Below are 7,071 nucleotides of genomic sequence, written 5' to 3' on the forward strand. Positions count from 1 at the left end.
TGAATCCTCATCTCACCCTGTGAGGGTCTGCCTCTAGACTTGACCCAAGAAAAGTGATTAAAATATTTGAGATCTAAAAATAAATTAGCATTCAAGACAGGAAAACTACAATATTGATACAATTACATGTATAAAAATAAATAAAATAAATAAAACCACCAAATGAAATAAATTCCTTCAAAATGTGACAGTATATTAATGAGTCAATTAAAACAAGTCAATATAATTACATATAATATATTTAATGTATAATGTGAATATATTTGAATACATTAACTATGATTGGGAATGTCATCTTCCAAAGTGAGAGGACCAAGCCCTACTTGAGGGCTGAGGAAAGACGGTATCTTCTTAACTTACCACTTACTGCATGGAATCTGCTTAGGAAGCAAGGACCATCTGGGTGGGGGAGACTGGAGAGAGCCCTTGAAGAGAAGTTTCTCTTCTCTCAAATGAGAGAGACCCTCTGTGGCTTGCAGTTATCTGAAGTCTACTAAAAAAAAAAAAGAGGTCTCCCATTCTATAATGACAGATCAAAGGCAGACAGTAGTCCTTAAGTGGTTTATAGAATAATAGTCACACTAAAGTATAATTGATTAATTCTTCAACTTGGTAGATAAGCCATATCACATCCTTCCTATTTTGACTGTAGTTGAGACCAGGCCTGGCAGGCAGACTGAAGGAGGTTGGATCCTTGAGGGAGGGTGGTTGTAAGGGGCACAGCAAAAAGGCACTCACAGGGAGGTAGTGGGGCGCAAGACAATCTGAAGACAATTAGGTTAAAGCACAATTTAGCTTTTCTTCAACTGGGTGGTAATAGAGGAAACTAATTCCAAGGAGAATCAACATAACCTCTAAGGTAGGTAAGTACAATAAGGAAACTGTAGCTTTTTACTGTTTCCTAATTTAGCTCTTAGTTTTTTAGATTAATGATGTTAGGCTAGTTTTTAGAGATGCTTTCAGCAGAGTGCTCAGCTAGAAGCTTAATCAAATATTAAAGGGAATAATATTCACCCACATACTGCCAGAACTGCTTCAGTCATCCCAGCCCTGTGAGTTTTCTCTAGGGAATGACATTCAGTTTGTGGCTGTTCAAATGTGGTTGGTCTACACATTCTTTTCATTGGTCTTTGGACTGGAAAAGACTGAAAACCAACATTTGTTGCAGGTATTGCGAAATGTATATGAATGTTAATGGTTTGTTACAGATTTTATTCTCTTACAAAAAACTAGAACACATTGATTAGTGATGTGGGCCTTTTCTAAAATTATGAAAAGCATTCTTTTCAGAGTTTCTTGAAATCAGGCCATTCTCCAACCAATTCTTTCTATATTAGAAACTTCAGGATCCTATTTTAATATGTCTTCTCCTTAGCCTGTAAGATCCTGTTTCTCCAGGGATTCTTACTTTTTAAAACAATGTGTTTCAGTGCTTCAGGGGAAGGTGTCAGAACACAGTCAATGCCCAACTTTGGCTGTCAAATTAGATTTTAGCTCTGTCTACAACTCGAAAATAATCTCAAAACCCAAGTTTTGTCAACAAAAAAGATGTCATAAATTTTTTGTGGCAAATTCAGATTCAAGTCTGAGGGACTCACCTCCTATTTCTTCACAGGGAGGTTGTGGGGCAAAAGACAGTCTGTGCAAGAGAATGGCCTTTCTACCTAAGATCTGCGTCATGAGTCGTGCTGAATGGATCTTATGAGGACAGTGTCTCCCAACTCCAACCAGCTGTGGAGACTGACCACTTTTTCAAAATTTCCAATACATCTCATACCCATGATTTTGTTAAACACAATAAAAGTGAATTACAAGAAAATGAAGTAGAAAAACAAGGACATATCAAGCAAAGGCCAACTTTTTCGTTAGATCAAACAGTTATGAAATTACTCTGCCAAATTGCTGTAAATGTATCTAAAAATTTAATCTTCATTTTTGTGTGTATCTTTTTGGGAGACAATGACAAGCCATGGCTAGGAGATTGACTCCAGTAGTGTTTTACTCCACAGTGAACTAGCGAGCAGTCTTGAGAAATCCGGAACCTGAGCCTTGTGTGGGGGCAGCCTCCTGTTTGAGGTCACAATGGGTTGGCTTCAGTTTGAATAGTGCTGGTGCAGAGGAATTGGAAAGCCAGAAATCCGCTCTCTCTAGCCCTGGAGATGTTGGAAAAGAGGAAGAAGCAGAGTGAGAAGATAATGTAGGACTCTTGTGCTTTTCCTATACCTTTATCTCCCACATTGGCTTTGCAGAATTTTGCCTTACTGGCATCTACTTCCATTTTGGCCAAGGAAAATGGCACATCTCATGGGCAGAAAGTAGCAATGAAGGCAGATAAGAAACTCAGGGCTGCCTGTGTGTCCTTACCGAAGCTGAAGGAAGCTGAATTGTAGGCAGTGGGTCAGGACATCAAATGACTGGGTTAGGTATCTCAGGGTAAGATACGGAGGAAGAATATGCGGGGAAGATAGCGTGGCAAGGCTGGGCACAGAGAGGCCCCGGGCACTGCCCACTCAGCCAGGAGGCCCTCACTGTGGCCCTAGCCACACTGCAGCTGCTTGGAAGCAGGTTTAACTTTATCAGTCAGCAAAAATGTGGATTCAGAAAAGCACTCCGGAAGGTTGAACCTCGAAGGTCAGGCACAGGGACAAGTGGTGCACCGTACAAGAGAAGTGGAGAAAGTCTTTCTTCCTTCTCCCCATCCTAGAAGGACTCTTGTAAAACCTTTGTTTTTTACTGTTGGGTTTACAGGCTATGCTCTTTTTTTTTAAATTAAGTCATAAATATATAGATCATGAATACATTTATGCCTTTGTGCGATTCAATGTGTTGATTATTTGTACAAATTGGAGTGCTTACATCCTACTAATTAACATAGCTTTTACCTCATTTACTTAATCACAGTGTTAAGACATTTGTGTTCAATATTTGATAGATTTGACTTGTACCCTTGCAATATGCTCCTTAGGTGTGGTCTTACCATTAATCCTCCCTCTATCAAACCACCCCCTTCCCTTCCCATCCCCTGCTCCTTCCCTCCTTCATCCTGGGCTATAGTTGTGATTCATTTCTCATACAAAAGTGTGAGTAAGTTGGTTTGATAGTAGTACTGAGTACATTGGATATTTTTTTTCCATTCCTGAGACACTTTACTAAGAAGAATATTTTCCAGCTCCATCCATGTAAACATAAAAGAGGTAAAGTCTCCATCTTTTTTTAATGCTGCATGGTGTACATATACCCCAATTTATTAATCTATTCATGGGTCAATGGGCACTTGGGCTTCTTCCAAGACTTGGCAATTATGAATTGAGCTGCAGTGAACAATCTGGTGCATAATCTTTGTTGCCAAGTGATTTGGGGTCTTTTGGATATACACCTAGTAAAGGAATTGTAGGATCAAATGGCAGATCTACATTTTAGATCCCTGAGTGTTTTCCAAACTTCTTTGCAAGAGGAACATACTAGCTTGTATTCCCAACAGCAGTGCCGAAGTGTTCCCTTTTCTCCACATCCGTGCCAAAACCTGTAGTTTCAGGGTATGCTTTTGGATCAGCTGCTATTTGGCAATATGAATCACTGAAATCCAGGGTCCAGAGTTATTTTGATGGTATAAAAGCTGATTGGTCGGATAGCATAAAACCACAGAAAGAAGGAGACTTCAGAAAGGAGATTAACAAGTGGTGGAATAACCTTAGTGACGGCCAGCAGACTGTGACAGGTATCATAGCTGCAGATATCTTCGTATTCTGTGTATGGAGAGTACCTTCTCTACAGAGAACAATGATCAGATATTTCACATCCAATCCGGCCTCAAAGGTCCTTTGTTCTCCAATGTTGCTGTCAACATTCAGTCATTTCTCCATTTTTTCATATGGCAGCAAATATGTCTGTGTTGTGGAGCTTCTCCCCCAGCAAAGTGAACATTCGGGTCAAGAGCAGTTCATGGCAGTGTATCTGTCTGCAGGCGTTATTTCCAATTTTGTCAGTTACATGTGTAAAGTTGCCACAGGAAGATATGGACCATCACTTGGTGCATCTGGTGCGATCATGACTCTCCTGGCCGCTGTCTGCACTAAGATCCAAGAAGGGAGGCTCGTTATTATCTTCCCTCTAATGTTCACCTTCACAGCAGAGAATGCCCTAAAAGCCAGTATTGCCATGGACACAGTGGGGATGATCCTGAGATGGAAATTTTTTGATCATGCAGCACATCTTGGGGGAGGTCTCTTGGGAATATGGTATGTTACTTGTGGTCATGAACTCATTTGGAAGAATAGAGAGCCTCTAGTGAAAATCTGGAAATGAGGACTAATGGCTGCAAAAAAGGAGATGGCTCTAAGTAAAACTGGGCTCGGACAGTACTAGTGCATCTGGGCTGTGCTGTCTGGGAGCCACAGGAGTGCCTGGCTCCTCGAGTGACCACATCTGTCCTCCTGCTTTGAAGATACTGGCATCTGGCCTCCCAGAGAGTTATAGACTGTGTTCCCTAGTCTATGTCTTACAAAAATCGAATTATGACAAAGTTGTGAAATAAAGGTTTATATCTCTAGGTTGTAAGCAAAAATAAATAAATAAATAAATAAATAAATAAATAAATAAAAGAATATGCCTGAGTCTTAGCGAGGTCTCCAGTATCAACATGATCTATAATAAGGCTAAATCACTCAGAGATATTTAGATATGACTGAGAGAGGGCCTATAAGCTCAGCCAGCCTGCAGGCTCAGGGATGCAACCATTCATACCTGGTGGCTCTTGAGGGCCGTCGGAGAGCCACCCAGAGCATACATTCCTCATCAGAGATGGGAGAGGACAACACCAAGTGTGAGTGCCAGGGCTCTGCTCTCTGAAGATGTCATGACCTTGTGTCAGCCCCACCCATTTCCCACACATCTAAAGTCCTTCTTGGACAGGAGATAGCCAGGCAGACGGAATCCAGAACTTTTACTTAAAAGAGATTAAACAAATTGATTACTTATTTCATCAGATTAATTTTTTGAGATTGAACTAAAGTGTAGTGCCTCCTCTCCCCTAGAGAGTAAGAACAATCTGACAGGCTATGGAGAAAATAAAAATATATTCTCTCTACACATCTGGACTGTGGTATTTAAAACTGCAGCTGCTGCTTCCAAGAATGTGCTTATCTGTAAATGGGAGAGATGAATGCTTGGTAAATTAATCACCCCATGCCTACCCTGATATGTTTCTTTGAAGAAATATAGAAACAATAGCTTTACTCACAGTTGTATCATTTCTAGAATAAGTCTCGTCAGCAGAAAAGTTCCAATATCCTAACTTTGGTGTAATTTGTTCTCTCTAAAAATGTCTGAAAATGATGATAAACTCAAGGAAGATGAGTCATTTGCCTTCCAGTCAAGTCATCTGGTCTTCCCTACAGGTGAAAATATGTTGGCAAAAGGGAGAAAAAAAAGATTTGATTTTCCAATGGCTTGATAGGCTCTTAAATGACCTCCCCTGAAATAGAGAACAAACATGAATACATCACATTACTAAAGGGATCAGTTTCTAGATTTAGTAACTGTGATTCCTGGTGAACGGCATGTCTCTCCCAACTCCAGGGAAACATGAAACTCATTTTCTTTTATTTATCACTTTACCTGAAAATTATTTTTAAATATAACCATTTAAAAAAATTATGTCAAAAAATTGTGGGAGAGACATTGACACCTAGAAATTAGAGAAATTATAATTCCTGAATATGTTATTAATGAAAAGTTTTACAAACCCAAGGGGAAAGGAATTTTCTTTTGTCTGGCTAGACTTAACATCAAACTATGACTCAAACATCAAAATAGACAATATTTAATAAGATCTTCTAGGACAAACTTTAACATGCAACTGAAGCACTCAATTCAATAGTCTGAAATGGGCCCCAAGATTCTGCACTACTACAAATTCCCAGGGGATGCTAATGCTGTTGGTTTGGGAGCCACAGGTGAAGTTGCAGATGGTAGAGGAGTCTCCAATCTTTCTAGAATGCAGAGCGATTTTTCAAAAATTTAACTATGTTGACCAGTGGGGTCAAGGGTCCTTGGCACTAAATCTTCCTTCCTTCCCTCTTTCTGTCTCTCTCTCTCTTTCTTTCTTTCATTTTACTTTTTTTAATGAAACAGAGTCTCACTTTGTGGCCCATGGTAGAGTGCCGTGGCATCTTAGCTCATAGCAACCTCCAACTCTTGGGCTCAAGTGATTCCCTTGCCTCAGTCTCCCAAGTAGCTAGGAATACAGGTGCCCACCACAATGCCTGGCTTTTTTGTTTGTTTGTTTTGTATTGACAGGGTCTCACTCTGGCTCAGGCTGGTCTTGAGCTCCCGAGGTTGGGACAATCCACCCACCTAGGTCTCCCAGAGTGCTAGAATTACAGGCATGAGCCACCACACCCAGCCGGCACAAAACATTCTTGAAGAAAGCAGGAAGAAACTTTATTTTCTTATCCACTAATTTTGGCATATTGCTTGCAGACTGTCCTGAAGGAGGAAGGGGTGAACTTTCATTCCTCCATTGCATTTCCTTGCCCCCTGCATTACCCATTGGCCTAAGACTGATTCTACTGACTTTTTCCACTGCCATGATTAGCTTCCTCTTTATTTTTGATCTAGATGAACATAGAAAAGCAATTAATTCCAACCAGTCTGATTCCAAAGTGTTAATACCTGTTCATGTAGGAATCTGGGTCATAGAGGTCTATGCTGCACTGACAGGTCTTAGCTAGAACAGTGACCACTTTTGAAATGTCTCAGCTTATGTTCTATGTCTCAGGATGCTCTGTAATTTATTTTGAATCCAAGTAATTTCAGCCAACATAGTGTTTGCTGTTGTTTTTCTTCTGGACATTTCAACTACATGCTGCCAGGAACAGTAGAATGATTTCTTACTTCATTTAATCATTTATTCGTTCATTCCTATTTCTTTGAGAGCAAACAGCACATGTTAGTTAGTTGGGAGTAGAAATAGGTAAGAAATGCTTCATGCTCTTGAGGAATGACTAATTCTGGGACTAAGTTTTAGTCAAATGTAACTGTAAACCCTAGATGCTGCGGTTTAAAAAGTGT

The 7,071-nt window shown here is 40.1% G+C and overlaps 1 pseudogene; it reads left to right on the forward strand.

Annotated features, from left to right (window-relative positions):
• The window catches only part of LOC100943710, a 62,643-nt pseudogene extending 58,300 nt beyond the window's left edge, over positions 1-4,343 (forward strand).
• Positions 4,344-7,071: the final 2,728 nt, after the last annotated feature.

Source organism: Otolemur garnettii, unplaced genomic scaffold (assembly GCF_000181295.1).
Source record: "Otolemur garnettii isolate 467f Iridium unplaced genomic scaffold, OtoGar3 scaffold00006, whole genome shotgun sequence".
NCBI lineage: Eukaryota > Metazoa > Chordata > Mammalia > Primates > Galagidae > Otolemur > Otolemur garnettii.